Source organism: Bos mutus, chromosome 9 (genome assembly GCF_027580195.1).
Source record: "Bos mutus isolate GX-2022 chromosome 9, NWIPB_WYAK_1.1, whole genome shotgun sequence".
Taxonomy (NCBI): Eukaryota; Metazoa; Chordata; class Mammalia; order Artiodactyla; family Bovidae; genus Bos; species Bos mutus.
In genome coordinates, this window is record NC_091625.1 from 11695940 (window position 1) to 11723001 (window position 27062).

The following is a 27062-nucleotide window of genomic DNA, read 5'->3' on the forward strand; positions in this document are numbered from 1 at the left end:
GAGACTAAGGATCCTCAGCATATAAATGGCAACTGGGGTCAGTGAATGTGCTTAGGAAGAAAATGCAGATCGATTTTCCAGATCCTCTTCCAAAAGGGAAGTAGATCTATAAAACAGAAGAAAACAGAAAGGGGAAGGCCTTTCTGAGCCTCAGTTTCCCCAACTCTGAAATGGAATGATAAACCACACCGACCTGAGAGTACTGTTGAAAAGATTAAATGAGCATCTACGTTAAGAATTTAGCAAAGGACCTGGCATATGAAAAGGAATCAATAATAATAATGGTTAGTGACTTTAATAACTCTGAGAAAACAAAGATAAGAATAGCAGGCAAAGAACAGTGTCGGTGACATCGCTCTTTGGGTGGGAGGAGACTGGACTCTTCCTGCATCAGTGCTTCCAAAGTTCCTCTTATCCGACACCCTCTGAGGAGCTGGTGGGGTCGTAGCACTGACCTCAGGTACCTGCCTAGACGTGGTTGCACACACCACCCTGCGACACACGGGGCATCTGTGGGCTCCCTGACCTGCAAGGCCTGCTCCAGGGCCTCCTCCCCAGACCTTTACCCAGCCTTTTCTATACAAGATCTGGGGTCAGTAGGCTCTGGCCCACAGCCTGTGTTTTTTAATGGCCCATGAGCTAAGCATAATTTTTCTTTTTTTTTCAAATGGTTGGAAAAAAATCATAATATTTTGTGACTCATGAAAAGATGTGAAATTCAGGGTTGGCATCCATAAATACAGTTTTGTACAGGTGTTCCCCGGCTGCTTTTATGCTAAAAAAGCAGAGACCATGTGGCCAGTACAGCCTGAAATATTAACACCCTGGTCCTTTAAAAAGCAAGTTTCAGGATCATTTTTATAGACTCTCTCTATATATATCTATATCTATATCTATATCTATATCTATATCTATATCTATATATATGTTAATATATGATACTTGTTTTTCTTGAGTGGGATAGGAGGTGGGATGGAGGCTCAAAAGGGAGGGGATACATGCATACTTATGACTGATTCATGTTGTTGTACAGCAAAAACCAGCAAGACTTTGTAATGCAATTATCCTCCAATTAAAATTTATTGTTATTATTTTTTTATTAAAGAAAGTTTTATGGCTGTTGCTCCAGCTTGAGAGCTCAGTGGTTCTATTAGGGAACAGGATCTTTTCTAGAGTTCCCTAAACAGGGTCTCTGCTTTTCAAAGGCAGTTGTTAGTTTACACTATTACACCATGAACTTTGCTCTTGCCTCCCTTACTCATGCAAAGGTTACATTTAAACGGTGGGCCCATCGATATCATCTGTCATTAGATCAACGAGTCTCCAAAATGAAAGTATATCTCTGAGAGAACACGAATCTTTAGATCTTCAACTTTGCCCTAAAAATTGATCCCTGATTTAGCTGCTGACATAAAGTAGTAAAAGCACTTTCCCTCAAAAGCACTTCGTTTTCACAGTTGGGCATTCAGGGACTTTGTTATTTCACTGGTGATTATATGCCCAGCATCTAGCACATGGCCTGGCCTGGGCACACACAGATTGTTCAGAATGCATGAAAGTTCGGAAAGAGTTTTCTGTATTCCCTTTCTTCACAAGCCGCTGAGTCCTCCTCACACTCTGGTCTGAATTCTGCCTACCCAGTTTCCCCAGACTGTTCTTACGAAGGTCACAGAAAGTCAACGGGCATGAATTTGATTGGGAGAAAATTTAACGTACAGTAGAGGTCATAGGTATTCTGACCTATGATACAAACAGGAGATGTGTATAATAGAAAAATGTTTGTGAAGATTATTTATTTGTTTTTATTTGACATGACTAAATGTTTCTCTTACATGTGTCACTTCCTGTCTAACAATGCCCAGCCAGACTTACCTACCTTCAGTTCACAAAACACCTTAAAGCTTCCTTCTTTGTAGCTTTACAGGTGTTGAAAGTTCTTCTTTTTTTAAATTAATTTTCACTGGTATATAATTGATTTACAATGTTGTCTTAGTTCCTGTTGTACAGCAAAAGGAATCAGTTAAACATACACATATATTCATTCTTTTTAGATCCTTTTCCTATATAGGTCATTACAAAGTGTTGAGTAGAGTTCCTTGTGTTATACAGCAGGTTATCAATTATCTATTTTATATATATTAATGTGTGTGTGTCAACCCCAATCTTCTAATTTATCCTCCCATCCCTTTATCTCCTGGGTAACTACATGTGTTTTCTGTCTCTGTGACTGTTTCTGTTTTGTAAGTAAGTTCATTTGTACCGTTTTTTAAGCCTGTCAAAATCCTTCTCTGCATCCAGGCCCTACCCAAATCCCAACCTCCTGTCTGGGCTAAAAGCGGTCTCTGAATTCCTGCAAGATTTTTCTGGTTCTCCAGTGGTGTGGTTTAAGTATTTATCTGCCATTTAAGTGTCTGTGGAAGTCTTATCACAAGATGAACTTAGAAGTTACCCAAGGACAGTTATCCTTCAGCAGGTGTGTTTCCCCAGGGACAGTTACCCTGCAGCAGGTGTGTTTCCCCAGGGACAGTTACCCTGCAGCAGGTGGGCTTCCCCAGGGACAGTTACCCTGCAGCAGGTGTGTTTCCCCAGGGACAGTTACCCTGCAGCAGGTGTGTTTCCCCAGGGACAGTTATCCTGCAGGGGTGTGTTTCCCCAGGGACAGTTACCCTGCAGTGGGTGTGTTTCCCCAGGGACAGTTACCCTGCAGCGGGTGTGCTTCCCCAGGGACAGTTACCCTGCAGCGGGTGTGCTTCCCCGGGGACAGTTATCCTGCAACGGGTGTGCTTCCCCGGGGACAGTTATCCTGCAGCAGGTGTGTTTCCCCGGGGACAGTTACCCTGCAGCGGGTGTGCTTCCCCAGGGACAGTTACCCTGCAGCGGGTGTGTTTCCCCAGGGACAGTTACCCTGCAGCGGGTGTGCTTCCCCAGGGACAGTTATCCTGCAGCGGGTGTGCTTCCCCAGGGACAGTTATCCTGCAGCGGGTGTGCTTCCCCAGGGACAGTTACCCTGCAGCGGGTGTGCTTCCCCAGGGACAGTTACCCTGCAGTGGGTGTGCTTCCCCAGGGACAGTTATCCTGCAGTGGGTGTGCTTCCCCGGGGACAGTTACCCTGCAGCAGGTGTGTTTCCCCGGGGACAGTTATCCTGCAACAGGTGTGCTTCCCCAGGGACAGTTACCCTGCAGCGGGTGTGCTTCCCCAGGGACAGTTATCCTGCAGTGGGTGTGCTTCCCCAGAGACAGTTATCCTGCAGCGGGTGTGCTTCCCCAGAGACAGTTATCCTGCAGCGGGTGTGCTTCCCCAGGGACAGTTACCCTGCAGCGGGTGTGCTTCCCCAGGGACAGTTACCCTGCAGCGGGTGTGCTTCCCCAGGGACAGTTATCCTGCAGCAGGTGTGTTTCCCCAGGGACAGTTACCCTGCAGCAGATGTGTTTCCCCAGGGACAGTTACCCTGCAGCAGGTGTGTTTCCCCAGGGACAGTTACCCTGCAGCAGGTGTGTTTCCCCAGGGACAGTTACCCTGCAGCAGGTGTGCTTCCCCAGGGACAGTTATCCTGCAGCGGGTGTGTTTCCCCAGGGACAGTTATCCTGCAGCGGGTGTGTTTCCCCAGGGACAGTTATCCTGCAGCGGGTGTGTTTCCCCAGGGACAGTTATCCTGCAGCGGGTGTGTTTCCCCAGGGACAGTTATCCTGCAGCAGGTGTGTTTTGCTCTCACACAACCTAGTGTCTTCAGAGCAGGAGGGTCTTGGATGCACGTGATACTGACCTAGTGAGAACAGCTCAGATGGTGACTCACTGATCCTTTAGCATTGAGACATGCTTTGATTAGTGGACAATTTTCAAAAGGTAATTTTTCTTCTATGTTGGGTTTTGTTATTCTTAGGAAATCTACTCAGAAGTAGAAGTAACTTTTCTATACTTCTTCTACCTACCTTTCCCTTATTTCTCTTCTTGGCTTATACATCACTTCAGAAGCACCTAGGCATTGATCTAGATATGTTTTACTGGTCAATTCCACCTGCTTTCAAGTTTTAACGCTTCTACAAGTAATTATAGATAATTATCATTTGAGTTTTGAGACAGTAAATGAATTGTTGTGATGGTAACTTCCTTACCTTTACAATAAAAGTCAAATAAAGTAGCACTTTATTGGGAAATTGCTGAGAGACAAAAGTTGGCATTGATGATTTATGATGCTACTATGTATATCACTCCAGTTAATAAAGGTTTGGCTATTAATCTTGTGAAAATGCTTAGTAAGAAATGCAAAAATATCCATTTTTAAAAAGAAATCTTTTATTGGCAATAGAAACAGAAGGTCCTGCTATATATAATGGCCCTACTATAACTTCTTTGCAAGTCAGCTAGTGAATTCCTACATGGAAAATAAAACTTCTGATTTGGGGTCAGTACATTGTGATACTTATTATAAAATCATTTACATTGTAAGGATTCTTTTCTTATGAATAAAGAATGTGTACACACAATGATTAGTCATAGTTGTAGTGAGACTTAACAGACTTTATCTAGGACTGCAGGAGAAATAACAGTTAATATTCCAGATTCAAACTCAATTTCTTGGGATAATTTTGAAAGTAGAAATAGCGCATTCCTTCCACTCTTAATTTGAAACTCTAAAACCTCTGACGATTTATCAAATAGTAAAGTTAATAATCTATTATACTTAGGAAAGTTTCAAATGGAAAAGGTTATAAATTATACTTAGTAACTAAGTAAATTTGCTTTTATACCTAAGCATATACCTTCATTGAAACATTTGCTATTATCTAATGAAGTAAAGGTATATCAATTGGGAAATAAAACCAAATTGATGAAGATGTTAATTTAATACTTTTAGCATTCTGAAATTGAAAAGGTAAAACAGAGTCCTTGATCTGTCTCCTTACATTCTGGAAACTGGAAATAGCTGCAAAGCTGCTAGTGAGGGAGAGCTCTTGAGAGAACCTGTTGATTTGAAGCCCACAGGAAAATACATCCAAGAGATAGTTAATTGACTTTAGGTGGTCTAACCTGTTGCTAAAAATGCCGGCCTTATTTACAACATCTACCTCAGGAAATTCACCTAAACAATTACTTGGTGGTTTTTAAAATGAAAAAAAAAAAAAAAGAAAAGAAAGGAAGGGAAGATGGAGAGATAGAAAAAGAGTTAAAATTATTTTAAGAGAGTTGCATAAAATTTCATGGAGATTCTTAGATATTCATCAAATCATTGACCATCAAAAATTGATCAAATTTTGATGAATATTTGATATTCATCAAAATATTAACATGTATATTGGAGACTTACAGCAAGATCAGAAAAGGAACATTTTACCCCCAAAGTAGAAATTTACTTTCAATTCTGTCTTCTCATGGATTATTCCTTATTGTTTCTTTCAAAGTAAACACTCAAAAGTATTATATTTTGTGAGGAGAACCCATCCACTTATGTAGATTATGAATGATTTTGATATTTAATCTAAATTTTACAGACAGAAACATGAAAGAATAAAGGCTGAATTCAAATATATGTTAATGTTGCATTCAGTGCATTGACCAGGTGATAGAGCATCTTTATTTCCAGAGTTGCTTAAATCTAGTCTGAGTGCAGTTTCGAGCAGTATATTGATTTTCATTTCAAGGTGTATGTGGCCTGAGTCCCAGGTTCCTTGGTGAGACTGCCTGCATCCAAGTGGTAACAACTCAGTGATGATGGGAATCTGCCAGCTCCCTCTGCTTTTCCAGACCCCTCCCTGGGCTTTTTAATTCATATTCTGCACGTCCTAGATTCTCTGGCCCAGATAGAATGGTCTGACAATTGGGTACACATCCTTTCACTCTGTAAATGGCTTCGTAACACTATTCAGAGTAATGCCAGTTCTCTTACTCTTTTGTTCTGCTTTTATATTTTTAGAGTTGTTGCTCATCACATACCCTTTAGCTAAGCATTTCAGAAAAAGCCTCTGCCCTTTGGAACTCTGCCCTGGGTATTCTTCGTGGTCCACAAGAAAGGGAAAGCATTCCCTTGCCCTTCATTTGTTTACAAGCTCTTTGACTAAGTAGCGCATCAACAGGGGAAGACCTGCCCTACCTTTTTATATTTGACTAAGCACACACACACCTTTTTATAAAACTTTATAGTTTTATAAAGTCTCATTTTTATCATTGAACAAGTGCAAAATGACTGAAAAATTTTAAAATCAGAGCTTGAATCATATGAGGAAAGATCAGAAATGCATTAATTGAAGGAAGTGCCCAAAGAAAATGAGTTTTAAAGTGAAATGTGATATTAATAATAATCCCTCAAGGTTTCCATAAGTTTTAATACATTCTTAATATAATTTCCCTTCTTTCTACCCAGAATACAGTTGTGACAATTGAATGTGACAATTGACAAGGAGCATAAATATTTTGAACTGCACATGCATATTAATCTGTAAAAAAAAAAAAAAAGTCTGTTTTAGCAGCTTGTCATCCTAAGCATTGATGTTCATTTTTAGTTATGTCCTGCTCACCTCCCCAGGATAAGAAGAAACCATCATTTTTGTTTTAAGCTTTAATTTTTCCCCATCTTAATGTCAGTAGTGCTTGAAACCAGCAATTGCTCCCCAGTGAAGTTTAGCGGTGACTGTTTTTACTGCCTGTATTGCTGGTGGTTGCTCACATGGTAAAGAACCCCCGGGCAATGCAGGAGACCCAGCTTTGAGACCTGGGTTGGAACGATCCCCTGGAGAAGAGAATAGCTGTCCATTCCAGTATTCTTGCCTGGAGATCCCATGGACAGAGGAACCTGGGGTGCTACCATCCATGGGGTTGCAAAGAGTCGGAGCACTGGTTATACTGCTGTGTGATGAGAGACCATGGGGACTGTGATGCAGTCCACGGTTGGGGTCGCTAAGAGTCGGACATGACTGAGCAACTTCACCTTCACTTTTCACTTTCATGCATTGGAGAAGGCAATGGCAACCCACTCCAGTGTTCGTGCCTGGAGAATCCCAGGGACGGGGGAACCTGGTGGGCTGCCGTCCATGGGGTCGCACAGAGTCAGACAGGACTGAAGCGACTTAGCAGCAACAGCAGCAGCAGTATAGTGTTAGTCACTCAGTCCTATCCAACTCTTTGTGACCCCATGGATTGTAGCCCACCAGGCTCCTCTCTCCACGGAATTCTCCAGGCAAGAATTCTGGAGTGGGTAGCCATGCCCTCCTCCAGGGGATCTTCCCAACCCAGGGATCAAATCCAGGTCTCCTGCATTGCAGGCAGATTCTTTACCATCTGAACCAGCAGGGAAGCCCGATTAAGTGTGTGCTGCTGCTGCTGCTGCTGCTAAGTCATTTCAGTCGTGTCCGACTCTGTGGGACCCCATAGACAGCAGCCCACCAGGCTTCCCCGTCCCTGGGATTCACCAGGCAAGAACACTGGAGTGGGTTGCCATTTCCTTCTCCAATGCATGAAAGTGAAAAGTGAAAGTGAAGTCGCTCAGTCGTGTCCGATTCTAGGGACCCCATGGACTGCAGCCCACCAGGCTCCTCCATCCATGGGATTTTCTAGGCAGAAGTACTGGAGTGGGGTGCCATTGCCTTCTCCGAATTAAGTGTGTAATCATCTACAAATATCCAGAATACCCAGTATCAATAGTTGGTATTTTGTCGGCTCTCTAGAAGTTTATATAACTAGAAACATATTTTATTCAGATTTCCTTTTCCTTTATAGGGAATCTGAAAGTGTTAGTCACTCAGTCATGGACTATAGCCCCCAGACTCCTCTGTCCATGGAATTCTCCAGGCGAGAACACTGGAGAGGGTTGTCATTCCCTCCTCCAGTGGATCTGCCTGACCCAGAGATCAAACCGAGTCTTCTGCATTGCAGACAGATTCTTTACCATCTGAGCCACCAGGGAAGTACCCCTTTATCAGGGGAAAACTATAAAATGTATATCTGTATGAGTTTACATACTGAAACTAAAGTCAAGTCACTGTTTTTCTTCTTCAACAATATGAATCACTTTGTTACTAGTTGTCTTTACTCATTAGGAAAGGGAAATGCCGGTTGAGGAACTTGCAGGAGTCCACACCAGTAAGGGCAGAGCTGGTCTTGAACCTGGCAATCAGACAGAAGTCTGTGCTCCATGTGGGGCAGTGTCAGCCAGCAGTGTGGCTCCAGGCCCCCAGTCCCCTGACAGCTTCCTGTCTTCAGACACAGTGAGGCCCGGTACCATACTGTGTTTCTTGTTCATTTCACCAAAAAAAAAAAAAAAAGAGCTTGCTGGACATCTGTGGGCTTAGCAAATGCTACTAGATGTTTCTGTGGGGAAGGGAGTATATGAAGAAGAGATCATATCGCAAGTTGCATAATCTTGTCTCAAAGCAGTGAGTCATGTTCGGATTGGTGCTGGTTTTTCTCTGGACCATGTCACTGTTTCTGAGCCCCAGTGGGTGGGGTGCAGGGTGCAGTATGTGAAGAAGAAAAGATTTCCTCGGAGTGTCTGGAGCTGGGGAAGGGAAGTAAAGGGGGAAAGAGTCCAGACTGTCATATGCATCCAGTGAGCGGTGCCCTGGGCCCCTGTCACCTGAGCTGTGTGCAGGCAGGCTGCAGCAGCCGCTGTGAGGGAGGCGTGTGCCCATAAGTCATCAGATCATCATCTACTAGGTTCCCTAACAGGGTAAGTCAAGAACAAGACGGTTGTGTTGGGGGAAGATGGGAGATGTAGAAGCAAGTGATTTGTACCTTGAGGAACGCCTCTGCATAGTTACAGGAAAGCTGGATGCTTTTGCTGTCTACTCAACTGATGCATTTATTCACAGGAATACATCTCATTAAATATAATAATAAAGGTTGAGTTTATCGAATCCTTAAATGATGAGCCAGACTGGCACATTCAGGCATTTCAACCAGGTAACCATTCTTATCAGGGGCCTTCCTCGTGGCTTAGAGAGTAAAGAGCCTTCCTGCAATGCAGGAGACATAGGTTCGGTCCCTGAGTTGGGAAGATCCCCTGGAGAAGGGAATGATGACCCACTTCTTCCTGCCTGGAGAACTCCATAGTCGGAGGAGCTTGGCAGGCTATGTCCATGGGATCACAAACAGTCACACACAACTGAGAGACTGGCACTTTTACTTCCTCACTTCACCATTACTGTTCTTTTCTGGATAAGGAATATCCAGCTTATCTGGATAAGGAATATCCAGCTTATCTGGATAAGCTCAGGAAGATTAAATGTCATTTTCTCAGCAACACACAGCCAGTAACTGGTCCATTCAGGGTGCTGCCATGCTTATTCTTAGCCCTCGTGCTGTGCTGTCATCTTCAAAGCTGGATATGTTAAAATAATTCTACTTGCTGTAAAAATTGACCTTAAAATGTGCAGATTCTCAAACTGAATGAAACGATGTTCCTTCTTCCTTCAGTAGCATGAGCAGGTGCTCGTAGCTGACAGCCCTTGCTTCCACACAGTGGCTCAGGTACCGAGGTCCTAACGTCTCATGCTGTTGTCCTCTGAACCCACATGGCGGAAGGATGAGAACAGATGGAGAAAGTATATCTGCTTCTTAAATGCCTCACCCCAGAGGCCCGTATGCCTCGAGCCACATGGCCATGTCCACCTGCTAGGGGACAGGCCCTGGGGAAATGCGTTGCTGGCTGAACAGCCGTTAGCATCAGTTTACTGCAGTGGAAGGGGATGGACAGCAGGCTAGCTCCCACAGGAGTGACTTCAAATATCTTCTATTATAATGAATTAAAGCCTTTGAGAGTTTTTGCTTGTTATTTTTTAAGCAGAGGCTGAAAATACTGGTGATTTCTCTTCTTTTGTTATTTTTGTATCTCTTTTTAAAAATTTTATTTATTTTTTAACTGAAGGATAGTTGCTTTGCAGAATTTTGTTGCTTCCTGTCAAACATCAACATGAATCGGTCATGGGTATACATATGTCCCTTCCCTCTTGGTATTTCTTATGTAAGAATTGTACATAGCCAGTGTGATCCAGTACCTGTTTATCTCAGCTCCAAAGCCTCGAATAAAAATTGGTTTCTGTTTGTTCCTCACTTTTAAGTTTTCGTGGCCTCTTCTGACCCTTAGATTCCTCTGCCCCATTTTACATATACCAGTGTGTGAAGTTGAGCCATTTCTTTGCCTTTTTTTTAATTTTATTTTTTATTGAAGTATAGTTGATTTAGCATGTTGCATTAGTTTTAGGTGTACAGCACAATGATTCAAATAAATACATATATGTACATTTGCACATATGTATCTTCCATATACCTGAATACATACACACACACACACACATGTGTGTGTATATTATTTTTCAGATTCTTTTCCATTATAGGTTATTACAAAATATTGAGTGTAGTTCCCTGTGCTCTACAGTAGGTCCTTGTTGGTTATCTATCTTATGTATAACTTTGTGTCTGTTAATCCCATGTCTTTGCTTTTTAAAACAAAACTGGCATGTGCCAGCATGCCTGAGTTTAGCATCGTTTGGTGAAGATGTCACGGGGAGCGGGCCTGGAGGAAAGCAGATGGTGGGAAGTGGTCAGAGCACTAGACATGCAGGATTTTGCCACTTTTTCCTCCTTGGTCTTCTCTCTCTCCCCTCTGCTCGTCCATTATTTCTCTGGGAATCTGCCATGTTGCTCAACAACAAGGATGTGCTTATATCCCTCTTCTAAGTTGCTTCACCAACATCTATTTATTTAATGTTTAATGTAGGCCTGTGATGGGGGGCTCTGATAGCGTCTTTCCTGTTTATCAGTGCCAATACTGCAGGGCGGAGAGTGAATGGTGACGGCCTGGCTCAGATGTGAACCGCAACTGCTCAGCTGCAGTCTGCCCTCGTGGCCATGAAAGCATTCTCCCTCTCAATAGGGACTTTCTCACAAAGGAAGATTCTGGTGCCAGCTCTCACGGTTCAATTCTATTTTGTTAAATGTATTTCTGAAGTTCATCTGAGCTGTAATCCTGCTCTTAAGTACTCACTGTGGTTATAATTGTAAGGACCACAAAGTACTTCCTACGCTTTAACCAGAAAGGAAACTGTTATGTGAACCATCATTGGATGCTATTACAGCTGATCCTTACGTGCTCTGTGTTAGTTCTTAAGAGTGAAAATTGCTTTTGGTTGCTTTAACTGTAGGAGATTTATTTGTAATTTCCCTAGGATTCTTTTGCAGATCAGAATAAAGATTTTGCTGGATGGGCTTAGTTTGCACACCTCTGTTTAGGCACTCTTGTAGCCAAACCTCAGCATACTCGGCAACCTGTTTTGTTCTTCAGACCTTTTTCAGAGCTTGTCACACAGTCAAGGCCCAGAAGTAAGTCCAGACACCGCCGAGGTCTTTGTTGCAGCTACTTTCTGCAAAGAACCCAGCTTTTACTCTTTTTTTTTTTTTTACTGAAAATTTTTTTTTTTTTTTTTCTGGTGCTCAGTGGCCTGTTCAAATATTGAACATCCAAGGAAAGTTCATATATTTACATAACCAAATAGGAGGGAAAATCTATTATGTGTTGTGACTGTCCCTCCAAGATGTCTCCAGCGAATCCTAAGATCATGCAGTGTGGTGGGAAGGAATACCTTCATGTTGTACAGCTAGGGTTTTCTTTTAAATTTTTAAATGATATTAGGTGTCGCTTTATAATTTTGACATAATGAAAATACAAGGGTGAAAAAGAAGGGGATTATTTCTAGTCAATCTGTGCTGGATTTCGTGCTCTCTGTAAAGTTTACACAGTCCAGTACTTACAAATAATTCCTTTAAGGATTACAGTTTACATGTCCTTTTTTGAACATTAATTTATTAGAGAGGATTTCATTTGATGTAGATATTATTGATATAACTGGGATTTGATGCCTCAAAACAAGAGAATATATGTATTCACACTCAAAGAACATAAAGCAGAAATAACCTGCAGAGCAATGCCTTTGTAATTTATTTGGGCTTGAAAAGATTTTTTGTTTCTTAAAATGATTGTCCTTTGGATGTTTCTCTTTGCTTTAAATGCAAAAACCTAATTCTGTTCCTCTTCTTTTGTGTGAGTAAAGACACTTGAAGCCACTGTTATCATAAACAGTTCATTTTTCGTGCTGATAAACTGTGCTGCAGTGATGTTCTTGGTTAGAGGACACCTTGACAAAAGACACTGGATGTTCCCGCTTCTCAGATTGCCTGACATTATAGTGAAGATTTCCGTCTACCATCTATGCTTTCCCGGTAGCTTCATGCTATGTTTAGATGAATTTGGGGGCTGTTTATCATTTTCTTCTGTCTCCAGTTCTGTACCCACTATTTATATCCATTTTTCCTGCCCCTTCAAAAAATCGGTCATGAGTGTAATCTCATGTCTGCTGATAAAACACACTTTTTCACTGAAGTGTAGTTGATTTACAGTGTTGGATTAGATTCTGTTGTACAGCAAAGTGATTCAGTTATACATAAAGGCGTTTTTTTTTTTACATTCTTTTCCATCATGGTTTATCACAGGATATTGGGTGTAGTTCCCTGTGCTACACTGTATGTGCTGTTGCTTGGCCATCCCGTGGATAACACTTTGCATCTGCTAATCCCCAGCCTTCCAACCCAGTCCTCCCCTACCTTCTCCCCCTTGGCAACCCCAAGTCTGCTCTCTATATCTGTAAGTCTGTTTCTGTTTCATAGACAAGTTTATTCGTCTCATATTTTAGGTTCCACATGTTAGTGATATCATATGGAAAATGTCTTACTCTTTCTGACTTAACTTAGTTGATGACCTCTATCTAGGCCCATCCGTGTTGCTGCCCATGGGAGTATTTCACTGTGTATATGAACCACAACTTCTCTCTCTATTCATCCGTTAATGAACATTTCAGTTGTTTCCATGTCTTATTTTGTAAATAGTGCTGCAGTAAACACTATTTACCGAGGTATGTGTATCCTTCTGAGTTACTGTTTTGTCTGGATATATATACCCAAGCATGGGATTGCTGGATTTTATGGCAATTCTATTTTTAGTTTTAAAACACACATTTGACAGTTTTATCATGTACATAATAAGAGCTTGTTGATGTCCAGAAGATTAGGATTATATATACTAGATGGTTCTTGGTCTCAACATACATAAAGGAGGTTGGATATCATCACTGACCTAATTCTTCCACATACTCTAGAAGGTGGTTACAGCCCAATGTATTAAGCTGTTGTGTGATACCCCAGAGATGGGTTGACATTCTCTATCCAGTGAGTTGACTTGATATCTGAAATATGTCATTTTATGCTGATCCAGACGTTATTGCTATTTTCAGAGCATAATCGTTTCCTATCTGTGGAATGAATGAAATGAGAACTGTTTTAATGGCAAACCACTGATCTCCAAGAAGATTCAAAATTCTGTCACTTGCTTTCTGGAATTTGGAAGTGTGCTTCTGGGACAGATAAAGAAATGTTCCATGTTTCTCTAACTCTTCCCTTGAAACGCATCTAGTGGCAAAAGAAAGCCCATCTTCGACGGGATGGAGGCCAGAGCCCAAAACAGCAGCAAAGAAGGAAGATTGTTTGAAGTCTTGAGTTTTACCTTAAAACTTCATGAGGCTTTAGCCTTTCCCTGACAATATACTCATGTTTGTTTTACTATAAAATTTCCCCAAAGCTTCTAGCAAATGCAGAATAGCATTCTCCTCTAAGTTCCATGCTTGTTTATTATCCTCAAATATCATCTGAAACACTGCTTCCATCTCCCCTCCAGAGTTATCAGCCAGAACCTGAAGGCCAGCTGTCCACATCTGGGGGCTTAAGCAGCAGGGTTTTCAGTGCAGTCCATGACTGTGGAGTAAAGGACAGCTAACTGGATGGCAGAGAGGACAAGCTGGGGGTCTTATCCAGCACCAAAATCCGACTGTTTGAGCTAACTCTGATTCACTCTGAGTGCAAGTTAGCCTGTAGCTTGAAGAATGAAGGATCTTTTCCGGGGATCTTCCCAAGAAAAGACTTCTCTTTGCTCTCCTGGTTCTCAGGAAGTCTCAAAAACTTTGATGCAAACCTCCTTTACTTGAGTTTTACAGATATGTACTATTGAACACTTAGCATGTCTATAAACTTGAAATTAAATATGCCTATAACCATCTTAGTTATAATTCCACATTTCTGATATTGGTGATTGACAATCATTCCACTCAAGATTTGTTTTTTTAATTTTTTTCTAAGTGCAAAAATACATTGAGTCAGATTATTTACAGAGATTGAGAAAAGAAGAAAGCAAGCCATTAATGGCTTATATTACTTTGTGATTCACTTTTGTGTAGCCCTACCCTTCACATGTGATTCACTGACTCCCTAAAAAGCAGCTGCTCCCTGTGAGGGAGATTCATTTGCAGAGGTGTCACCTCTCTTGGCTGTACAGCACAGTTATGTAGCAAAACAAGAGCTGGGTTTGTGCAACTGTAGGAATGTATTCTTCTCTTTTGCCTTTCATAGAACCGGATGAAGTTAGGGTTAGGAAAAAATAGTGTTGATACTGATGATAAGAAACATAGCCTTCAGAAAATATAATTCAACAAAATAGAATTAAAGATGGTGTCTAATAGGGGAGGTGGAGGCGTGTGCTAGAGAGATCTTTAAAATTCCAGGGTGATGATCATTCTCAGAAACATTCCAGTGAGTGTTCTTAATGCAAAGTAATGTTGTATATTTGCATGAGAAATGGAAGAATGCTTAGAAGGGGCTACTGAGATTCCACAATTTCTGATTAGCCAAGGCTGCTTTGATAAATTGTGGAGAAATTCTTGCTTGCAAGATACCAAACATACCTAGAGTTTATATGGGGACGGATACAGGAAACATTGTTTAAATGTAATTTCTTAAGATATGAACACAGAAGAGGGGCCTGTTAAGTTTGTCAGGAAAAAGTATGGGTTTTGAAAAACGTATATTCTAATGAAAGGAAAACTTTAAGGTTAAAAATGGAGAGAGAATTACTTCCTAGAGCTTCCTTGAGAAGGCAAGAGGGAGAGGCAGCTGACCAGACTAGAGAGACACCCTTTGCCTCGTGGGAGGAGACATAGGGGCAAAGGTGAATGTGGAGGCTTAAGCGCCTGTGACCTTCTCACTCATCACGCTTCACCAAGCTTCTGGTTCGTAACTGCCTGTATGCTGGCTCCATGCATAGCTGGTCTTCAGATGACACGCTGATCGCCCGCAGTGTGCAGAGCCCAGCCCCAGCACTACCATCAGCTCTGATGAGACATGCTCAGGCCAATATGTCACTTAAGGCATGTAAGTGACATATAAGGCACCAGCTAAGTGACAGGTAAGGCACCAGCTAAGTCTGTCTGGTTCCTTAAGTCATATCATTAGAAAGCCATTCGCCTTATTTTTCTGAATAATGACCTTTTCAAATAATACCTGGTCAGTCAGACACATCTTCAGTGGCCCTGCTTAATACTGTTTCAAGTAGTAACGTAATCCAGCATAAATGACAGTTTATTAAATTAACATTTAGCATTCATGGAGTCATAGAGTCACCAAAACCTTTCTAGGACAGGGAATTTAATTAATTATTATACTTGGACTTGCATTTCTTCTAATTCATATGTAAAATAACAAAGTTTACCTGTCTAAATGACAAGACTTTTCCTTCAAGGGTCATGTGAAATAAATAATGCTCAGAAGACATTAATTACAAAGGTTGGGTTTCAAATATATGTTATTATGTTTATAAAGTCACCTTTCTCCACAAGTACATGTGTGAAAAATTACTGTTAAAAATCTTGACAATGACCCAACGTAAAAAATTTGTTTTACCCAATTTTCTGGAAGAATCTTACATTCTCTACATTCAAACTTACATGTGATAGGCAGTTACTTACTTATGCAAACTTACTTTTAACATGCAGTTGTTTTCATGGATTTTTAGCAGAAGTTGTGTGAAGTTTATCAGGTATGTATGCTTGCTTTAACGGGAGTGACGAGGCTAAAGGAGGACTATTTCCCTGTCAGCGTTGGGTTGACTCTTCAAATTCCAATGATACAGCCCTTTTGTGTAAGGTTAAGTGTTGTATTAAAGTTAATTTGTGTTGTATTTTATCGCCTGGCTTCTAATCAGAACACTGTGTCTCTAGGTTCCTTATAAAATGGCTTTCCTATTAGCAACCATTTTTCAGGAATATGTGTGTGTGCTTAGCCATGTCTGACTCTTTGCACCCCCATGAACTATAGCCCACCAGGCTCCTCTGTCCATGGAATTTTTCAGGAAAAAATCTTGGAGTGGGCTGCCATTTCCTTCTCCATTTCAGGCATATATGGAAATGTTATTAGAACCCTTATTTGTGAGAAAATGCAAACGGTCTGCAGTGCAATATTATTTCAAGTAAAAATGCATAAATACCAAGTTATTATTAATATAACAGCTGTTTGTCTTTAGGTATCAGACCCTGCCCTTGGTGCTTTACATCATTTCTATTTATCCCAGAAAACTAAGCTATTTCCCCTTTACACAAAAGGAAACTTAAGATTAACAACTTGCCAAATATTATCTAGTGGTGGTGTTAGCATTTCAGCGTAGGTCTGTGTAGAGTCTTAAGGGGAAAATGTGTGTGCATGTATACATCTAAAGATAGGAGAAAAGGCAGTTTTTATGTGTATTGTTCTTGGCGGGCTTAACAAACATTTGACTGAATGGGTTCTAATTACCAATGACTCTGTTGTCTGTAGGTGTGAACTTACAGTATCTATAGTAAATTACGTTTCTTGGCCTGAGAAATCCTCCTTACAAATGGTAATTTTTTTTCAAAATTATTTGGAAACCTTCTATAATTATTCTTAGGATTTGGATCATGAGATCATCTTTTAAATGAAAGAAAAGTTTAGGGAAGTCTCTTTTGCAGAGTAATAACTTTCTGAGTAATCTTGTAGGAGTAGTGTATGAATTTGTTTTTGCTGCTGTAATAAATATAGTTGCTTAAAACACAACAAAGTGTATTATCTTGCAGTTCTGGAGGTCAAAAGTCCAAAGCAGGTCAAGATGTGGGTTGGGCTGTGTTTCTTCTTGGGGCTATAGGGGAGAATCCACTTTTTGCCTCCCAGTCTCTTGGGGCTTCTGTCACTCCTTCACCTTCAGCCCTCTTCCACCTTCAAAGTCATTGTGCCACTCTTACTCAGACCTGCATCTCCCTTGCCCTTGTAAGGACCTTCCAATGTAACAGGCAGACACAGGAGGTCTTCTCAGGACCTTCCAGTGTATCAGGCAGACACAGGAGGTCTTCTCAGGACCTTAAAGTGTAACAGGCAGACACAAGAGGTCTTCTCGGGACCTTAAAGTGTATCAGGCAGTCACTGGAGGTCTTCTCAGGACCTTCCAGTGTATCAGGCAGACACAGGAGGTCTTCTCCGGACCTTCCAGTGTATCAGGCAGACACAGGAGGTCTTCTCCGGACCTTCCAGTGTAGCAGGCAGACACAGGAGGTCTTCTCCGGACCTTCCAGTGTATCAGGCAGACACAGGAGGTCTTCTCCGGACCTTCCAGTGTATCAGGCAGACACAGGAGGTCTTCTCAGGACCTTCCAGTGTATCAGGCAGACACAGGAGGTCTTCTCCGGACCTTCCAGTGTAGCAGGCAGACACAGGAGGTCTTCTCAGGACCTTCCAGTGTAGCAGGCAGACACAGGAGGTCTTCTCAGGACCTTCCAGTGTAACAGGCAGACACAGGAGGTCTTCTCAGGACCTTCCAGTGTAGCAGGCAGACACAGGAGGTCTTCTCCGGACCGTCCAGTGTATCAGGCAGACACAGGAGGTCTTCTCCAGACCTTCCAGTGTATCAGGCAGACACAGGAGGTCTTCTCAGGACCTTCCAGTGTAGCAGGCAGACACAGGAGGTCTTCTCAGGACCTTCCAGTGTATCAGGCAGACACAGGAGGTCTTAGGACCTTCCAGTGTAGCAGGCAGACACAGGAGGTCTTCTCCGGACCTTCCAGTGTATCAGGCAGACACAGGAGGTCTTCTCCAGACCTTCCAGTGTATCAGGCAGACACAGGAGGTCTTCTCAGGACTTTCCAGTGTAGCAGGCAGACACAGGAGGTCTTCTCAGGACCTTCCAGTGTATCAGGCAGACACAGGAGGTCTTAGGACCTTCCAGTGTAGCAGGCAGACACAGGAGGTCTTCTCTGGACCTTCCAGTGTAGCAGGCAGACACAGGAGGTCTTCTCCGGACCTTCCAGTGTATCAGGCAGACACAGGAGGTCTTCTCCAGACCTTCCAGTGTATCAGGCAGACACAGGAGGTCTTCTCAGGACCTTCCAGTGTAACAGGCAGACACAGGAGGTCTTCTCAGGACCTTCCAGTGTATCAGGCAGACACAGGAGGTCTTAGGACCTTCCAGTGTATCAGGCAGACACAGGAGGTCTTCTCAGGACCTTCCAGTGTATCAGGCAGACACAGGAGGTCTTAGGACCTTCCAGTGTAGCAGGCAGACACAGGAGGTCTTCCCAGGACCTTCCAGTGTATCAGGCAGACACAGGAGGTCTTCTCAGGACCTTCCAGTGTAGCAGGCAGACACAGGAGGTCTTCTCAGGACCTTAAAGTGTAACAGGCAGACACAGAGGTCTTCTCAGCACATTGGGTGTTCTGAAGGTTTGCAGGGCCTGGGAAAGCTCTGAAAGGGGCCCCCTGGGATGGTGGCCATGAGGTTTCCTCCAAGACCTGCAGGACGAGATGAGGCAGTCAAGGCAGATGGGTGCAGGGAGAGGAGATTTCAGCAAAAGAAACAGTATGGGTAAAGACTGGTGCTGGGAAAGCTGATACAGATTTTAAGAAGGTGCAAGGGCAAGACCCTGTAGTCTAGGGAGGAAGGGAGAAGATGGTGTGAGAGCCTCCCTGAGAGCAGGTGGGGGGCAGGTCAGAAGGGGCCTCAGGACCATGCCTAAAGGCTTGGTTTCATCTTAAACGCAGCAGGATGCCAAGGAAGGGTTCTAAACAGAGATGCAGAATGATCTGATCAGCAGGTCAAAAGCTTTTCCTGTTCCTTTGGAACAAGCGACCGGCAAGTGGGGAAAGGCAAGAGTAAATGTAAGAAAATGTTAGGATAAAGAGAAGTACTTAGATTTTAAATAAAGACTTGTTAACTATCGTCTCCTTTTCAAAAGGATTCAGATATATATGTCTTTTCATTGGCAATGATTCCCTTTTTTAAAAAGTTATTCATTAAGCACTATTTAAGATACACAAAAAATTTAGAAGGCATATGATCACTTGCTTTTATGCTGAGAGATGTATTTAGTTTCTTTGGCCAGGTGTTTGTGTTTTATTTCTAATTGTGTAATGAATGTAGTTTCCTTAAAAGGAGGCCTTTGGGGCATCAACAAGCTGGTTAAGGGGAGATTGGGGGAGTTAGAAAGTTCCTTCTCAGGTGGCACCAGGCCTTCTGTAGCTGATGGTAAAGATTACCTGATTTAGGACTTGCTGTTGGTGTGGGGGAGGCTCCTCATACAGCCCCCCAGTCCCGTGAGACTCCCTGGTGGTGGGGACCCCTGGTGCCCCTCCACCGGCTTCCAAGGAGCACACCTGGTCTTTAGTGCAGGTATTGACTTCTCCCCTCCAGGAGTCTCACTTCCTTGGCCCACAGGTCAAGCCCCATTCTTACTCCCATTAATACACCTCTGGAGCCCCCCTTTTTCTGCCCTGAGATTGCCAGAGTCATCCGTTGTGATCTCTGTGTGGTTTATGCACATCTTTTAACGTTTTCTTACTCTAGTTTCCCTTCTGATGTAGTTTCTACTTCTTTTTGCTACATTATGACAAGGAAACAGACCATTGATATATATTTCCCTGTTGATGGAGGTTTGCGTGCATGTGTGCTGAGTTGCATCAGTCGTGTCTGACTCTTTGCAACCTGATGGACTGTAACCGCCAGGCTCCTCTATTCATGGGATTCTCCAGGCAAGGATACTGGAGTGGGTTGCCATGCCCTCCTCCAGGGGATCTTTCCAACCCGAGGGTTGTACCCGTGCTTCTGGCACTGCAGGCATATTCTTTACTACTGAGCCACCGGGGGAGCCCCGATGGAGGTTTGCTCATACCTTTAGAAGTAGTTGAGGTAGACAGCCGTGCATGAATGTCCACACGATAAAGGACGAAGAGCTGAAGGAAACTGCTGTATGTGTGTTTCTCACATGCGTCTGTGGAAAGCTTGTCATTATAGTTTATGTCAAGTAAAACTTATGTTATTCTAATCTTTGTAAAATACTAATGAATTGACTAAGAAAAAGTTTTTCGTTTCCCAAACATCTGCTAAAACCAGGTATCTCTCCAGCTCTAAAAAATAAAGTAAGCTTCTCTTTGGCAGCTGTGTGGGTTGGACTCACCTGAAAGCAGACCCCGAGTCAAAAGTCTGAGTGCAGAGAGTTTACTTAGAGGTGATTCTAGGGCAATGAGGCAGGAAAAGGCAGTCAGTATAAAGTGCGTTATTTAGTGGATGGGTGCCCTCGGCAAGGGGCTCTAGCCCATTGGGGTACTATGGGAGACAGTGTAGAGGTGTCGCCCTGAGGGTGAGGAAGCTGGCGTTGATCCAGCAAGTCCCACTGCTCATCGACTGGGCACTGCTTCCAGGGTCCTCAGCTTCCTGGAACTTGAAGCCTCTTTACTGTGTGGGCCCAGCCGACAGCAGCCAGGGCCCCATAGAGTCACGGGTTCTGCCGGGAGAAGCAGTCTTGCATCCGGGAACAGGAACTGCCCAGGGGACTGGGCAGGGCCCCCGCAGCGTCTGCTCCTTTGGCCTCTGCCCAGCGTCTCCCCCTCGAGTTGCAGAATGGGCACCCAGCCCGTGGGTTCCCGCAGCCCCCTCACGGGCAGAGGTGGGCGGCTGTGCCAGCCACAGGCCCGGTGAGATCACGTCTGCTGGTCCTGGTTTGCCCAGACATGCAGGACTTGCTCGGGGAGGCCCCTCTCCCGCCTCCTCTCTCTGTGCCATCCAGTTCCCACTGGGGCTAAGGCTGGACTGCTCTCTTGGCCTTCCATCATTGTCCAGAACATTCTGTTACACAGGAGGACCCCCCTCAGTCCCCTCCGGGTGCTGCTCTGATGCACACAGTGGTCAGTAAGGTCTGTGCCCACCCATCTCCAGATCCCTTTGGTTGATTTTTCTCTATGCTCCTCATTTTGGCCGCACACGGAACACATCTTATTAAAGACATGCTCTTAACAGACAGCATTACGTTGTCCAAAGTGGAAGGGCTTCATCCTTTGAGGGCAGCTGCTGTTGATTGGAGGGACCCAGTTCTCATGGCAGGATGTCCAGGGTCACTCTGAAGAACATCCAAAGGAAGCAAAGTAGCAGTTTGAGGGGTTCCCTGCTGGTCTTGAAAGACTGCCCACATATGTGCTGTTTTATGTTAGAAAGTTCTGTTATAACCTTGTCCCTTTTCAGTTATTCTGGCCTCAAGTTTAAGTGCTTCAGTTGTGCCAACAGAGGTGGCTCCATCAGCACAAACATACGTTTCCCCATGCAAAAGACCCAGATAAGCAGCCCAAGTTCCAGGAGCGCTGGAACGCACGCCCTGTGCCCCACAGAGCCTCCAGGCTAGACTCGAGTTCCACGGGCTTCTGTTCTTTGGTGTTTTCATGCCTTGTGATTTGAATAACTGTCTAAATGAAATTTCACAATATCACATAAAAATGTTTTGAGGCAAGTGTAGTTTAGTTGTTTAACTTGTTACTGCTCTCCTTTTTATATTGGTATATGTATGTGGACTACATAATTTATCATCCAGACTGGAATGTCTTAGTGAGTGAAAAGGAAACATTATTAATCACATGTTACAACAGTGGTCACAAACCAGGGTTGTCCTGTGTTACTAGTGAGGAGGATCACCCTGCTACATCTCACCTATTCATGTTCATTTTTAAGGTGAGAAGAGACGATAGGAAGAAACACGGTCATGGTCAAAACAAGCAGCTACACATACTCAATTTCATAACCCAAAATAGAATAGTGTTAAAATATTGTATCACTGGGGTAACTGTAATAACAGCATTTTAAAGATATTTTTGCTTGGTTCTTTGTAACAGTTTACCCCCAACTCCGAAAAGGATCTGCTTAAAACAAAAAACAAAAAAAGAAGTTCCTATCTTTCAAATAATGCTTGTTTCTTATCCAAAAAAAAAAACAAAAAACAAACATGATCCTAGTAAGATGGTTCTGTCACTGCCGTTTTTCCCATCTTCATGGAAAGGGCTTCGATTGAAAGGAAGCAGACTTACTTGGAAGTGGCATTAAAGGGTTTGATGTTGCTGCTGATGATAGTTTTGCGTGTAAATACTAACTGCTACTGAAGTCTGGGGCCTGTGTCCTCATTCTTGTAAAACACAGCAAGCCCAGCAATGCCAGCAAATTTGAGTAGGGGGAACAGAAATGTGTGGGAAGCAGTGAGCTTGGTGTGTGAAAAATGTTCAGCAAGAGTTGGGCTGTTTACCTCTTCTATGCCTTCCCATCTCCCTTGCCCTAGAGCTGCCTCCTGGCAGGGTGGGGTGCGGGAGAAGCCCTAAGTGCGTCTGGAAGGTGATGCTGCTGATGCCTGGGCATATTACGTGTGCATTACAGGCACTAGGGCAAGACATCCGCACGGGACCTTCCTCTTGCCCCTCTAAAAGCCCTTTAAACAGATTTACCCGGGAAATCATGTGTTAAGCCCGGAGCTTTACTTCTTGAATTTTTATTAAATACTAGAGAAGCTACATGGTATTTCATAGATTAACAAACAGACTTTCAGTTCATTTGATTTAAATACATCTTCATTATATAGTTTGTTTAAAAATTTGTGACTATGTAGCAGCTTTCAAATTGTGCTATTTAGCAGTTTTCAAATTATGAGATGATGCATAGCAAATTTACTGAGTGATTTTTCACTTCATGGTCGTATAATATAATAGGCTCTGGAAGAAACACTCCTGGCAGAAGCAGTTTAATCATCCTGTTGTAAGTGTGAGGAAGAGGGGCGGGGGAGAGAGGGTTGTGGGGGGAGAGAGAGAGAAAGGAAAGGTTTGTCAGAGCTCTGATATTTCTCCCCGAGGCAGCACAAGTTATTTAAGCCAGGTCAAAGCTTCTTTGGCTTCAGTTTTCCTCTGAAGACAACCTAATGCTGATTCTTCATTTTCTCAAGATAAACACGGTAAGTCTGTGTTCTGTATACGGATTTACTGAGTCCTTACAGGAGTTTGTTAGTTGATATATAACATCTTATGAAACTAAAACCAAAAGCCAAATTCCTGTTTGTCTGAAGCATTCAAAAAATGTGTAAACAGTTTTTGCAAAGGTATATTATACTTTATTATTAGAGTACTAATAATGGAATGAAAAAGAAAAAAAAAGTAAAAGTAATGTAGTGGATGAAGTACTTACAGAAGGATGTTGCTGCTGTAGGTGTATTTATAAAATTGTAATGTCTAAATATGATAACTTTAGACCTAGGCTTACAAGATTTTAAAACTGGGTTTGAAATTGAGCAGTGCTTCAACTCAAACATACCTTGTAATGTTATCACAAAATTATATTTTTCTTTAAAGCAATTTGATTTGTATTTAAAATTGTATCAACTGTTTTGCGTATCACATAACCCTTTTATATACAAATAAATATGAATACTTTTATATGGACATAGATTTTAGAAATTTAAAAGTTTATTTTCATTACTTTTTAAAATTGTAAATCATGTTAGTTTCCAAAAATTTTGCCTTTCATGTATTATAGTCAGGCAAAGGCCAGAGAAATGTAACTTTTTTGTGTAAATAACTTAATGATGACTCATTTCAACTGCTTTATTTAATATAGTTTATAGTTTGGGTTTTTTTTTTTTTTTTTTTTTTTGGTTTCCTGACTACCTATTTTTGAAGATCTTTCTCAGCCGTATTTCAGAGAAACTAATCAAAATTCTCAAATGATAAGTATGTTTTAACTATCTTTAGATTAAAAGAAAACACACATTTTAAGGGTCTAAATAATATTTTGAAATAGACTTATTTTGTGCTTTCAGATAGTTCATGTGGAGAAGTGTTATCTGGTCATTGTTTCCCCCTAACTCATTTTCTTGTTCACTCGTATGCTGTTGCCACAGAAGATGTGGCTGAAATTAGAAGTGTTGTTTGTCATTGCTAAACCTTGTGTCAAAGCCATTCTGAGAATCTTCTAGAAAAGGGTGGTCGTAGTTGCATATATTCACAAGCAGTGCTGCTCTTCAAAGACTAACCATGTAATATGTGTGGTAAAATCAACACTTTGTTTCTTGCTTTTTTCTACATTTATTTTTTTAAATAACCTCTACATCAAAATCTGAGCGGCATGTAGAGGCTTTTATACAGTAGCAAAGTCTTCAGCATAAGACTTGTGTTTTGTTTGTATGTTTATTTTATATTCTGGTTAACACTTGTATAGAACTAATTCCTGATTTAGTTCCAGTTAACACTTCACCCAACTTCAGAAGCAGGGCTCATCCACAGAAAGAAGCCATAAACATGCTTAGGATGGTTGTAATATGTCATGATTTTTATCTTCCCCTTCCCTAATCCCCAATTTAGTTTAAGTCATTTGTCTCAAAAGGAATCTTAACATCTGTTGGTTTCACAACATCTTCATGTTTAACCAACTGAGTGAAATGGCCTCTTGCTTCTTATATGTGCTTATTATTAATGGGCAGTAAGAAATTATTTTTCTACTGAAGTAAAAAGTATATTTAAAAAAAATTATTTGAGTATAGTTGATTAACAACGTTGTATTTGTTTCTGCTGAATAGCGAAGTGAATCAGCTACATATATATATATCCACTTTTTTTTTTTTTTTTTAGATTCTTTTCAAAAAGTGTATTTTTTTTTTCCCCTTCACACTTTAAACTTGGTGTAAAACTAAGAGTGCAGAAGCAGTGTGTTCTGGATTTTATTTTTTTAATCGGATTGGCCAATGATTAGGAACCGCTTTGGGCTAATCTGTGAAGGTGTATGCACAGTTAATGCTCTCGGATTTAGTTACAAGATTCAGTCAGTGGCTCACTCAGTAAGTATTTTTGGGAGAAACTGGTGTCTCACAAAGCACTCTGACCAGGAGGGTGCTAAGGGGAGAGGCATGAAAGCATATCCAGAGGAAAAATTACATGTAAGTAAAGGATTTTATTAAAGTCTATCACTTTCATCTAAGCGTTTTCATAGAGCAGTTTATAGTCAATTACCAAGTAATTTTTAGGGAAGCCACCAGTACAGGAGTAGAAAGAGCAGGGTCACTGTAGCTTAGGCTGGTCTGACTCGGTTGCAAGTACATATGCTTGAGGTGGTCTTAAAGGAATGGCAGGGGTCATCTCAAGTAAGTAGGATAAAGTACAGCTTGGAGGCAGAAAACATCAGCTCATACATCAGGAACAGGCTGGAGGCAGCCTGGTTGGCGCAGAAGGTTGCTATGGGGGAACAGAGAGAGGCAGATGAGGCAGAGTTGGAGCCAGAGACCAACGACCAATCTTTATGAAAGTTAATCTGCTGTGGTTGTATAGACCCCAGCTGAAATGACAAGCATCTCAACATAAGGAGAGTAATGGAAGCCAGAAGGAAGGAACGGATGGAGAAGATGAGGCCGGGAGAGACACAAAGATAACCACGTTCAATCATGGAATAGTGACAGACCCTTTAATAGAAATGGGATGTTAGGAGAGAAGACCTCTTGGGATCTGTGACGCTCTTCTGGTCAGGTTCAGCCGGAGGAGCAGAATCTGTAGGAGACAGACATTAAGAGATTTATTACCAGGCTTCTGTGGTTATGGGGCAGGTCCGAAATCCACAGGGCAGCCCTGAGCTTGGACAGCCTGGGCCCTCAGGAATGGCTGGAGCTGCGGCCCACACGGGGGAGTACCCCCAATCAGAGGGTCCTTAGTTCTGCCCTTGAAGCTTTTAAATCATCCAGATTGTCTGAAATAGTCCCCCTTATTAAAGTCAACCGAGTATGTCCTCTAATCACACCTACAGGGTATACCTAGACGTGTGTTTGATTGAATGACCAGGACTGTGGCCCAGCCAAGGAGACATAGAATAAAACCATCAGAATCCTCCAACTTGTTATGAACTCCAAGGGGCTGGTTAGGTTTCTTAGGTGACAATGGAAGAAATACATCAGAAATTCAGAATTGAAATTCAGAAACGGTGCTGAGACTGGAGGGCTCCCTGGTGGCTCAGATGATAAGGAACCCACCTGCAATGCAGGAGACCTGAGTTCAATCCCTGGGTCAGAAAGATCCCCTGGAAGAGGGCATGACAACCCACTGCAGTGTTCTTGCCTAGAGAATCCCATGGCAGGAGGAGCCTGGTGGGCTACAGTACATAGGGTCGCACAGAGTCGAACACAACTGAAGCGACCAGCACAGCACAGCAGAGCACTGATATTAGAGCTACCGTGATAGGAGTTACCCACTAGAGGTGATATGTTCATGTCAGTCAGGAGTTTGGGAGGTCCTCGTACAAGGCTATAAGCTTCTACATCAAAGATGAATTCTTGGGAGAATTAAGGGGCAGAAGAAAGAAGAGTTGACTAAAAGATGCAAAGAAAAGATTAAATTTAGATTGAGTTTAGATTAAGTGCTAAGGGGAGTACTGTAGCATCATATGACTTTGGCTGTCCATCTCTGCTATACTTTCTCACTCGTTTCACAAGACTTCCAGTGGGGCAGGGGGACACTGTGGTCCCCTGGTTTCCTCCTATACTATATTGAGGGATCTTGCTGCCAGGTGGACCCTTGGCAGAATCTGCACTGAGAGAAAGCCAGTGTTTTGTTTTGTTTTGTTTTTATTGTGAACTTTAAACATACAATTGAGTAAGGTAAAACATTCCAGACTGCAGATGTTACAGACATAAAGAATCAGATACATATTCCAGACAATGAAGAGTTAGAGGTACAGCTGTCTGCGTACTTAGTGGAGAGATTTTGGGGAAGCTTCAGCCCACAGTCTTGAATGCCTTGTCTCTTGCTCATCTGTTGAGCATTTTCTTTAACCTTCAATGTACAGCTCAGATGTCTCTTCCTCTGAGAGAAGTTCATTAACTCACTGTGGCAGGGATGTTAACTCTGTCCTTTGTCC

At 42.4% G+C, this 27062-nt stretch overlaps 1 protein-coding gene across 1 annotated transcript in view; it reads left to right on the forward strand.

Annotated features, from left to right (window-relative positions):
• The window catches only part of RIMS1 (regulating synaptic membrane exocytosis 1), a 599571-nt gene that overhangs the window by 534336 nt on the left and 38173 nt on the right, over positions 1 to 27062 (forward strand). The gene's annotated exons all lie outside the window — the stretch shown is intronic.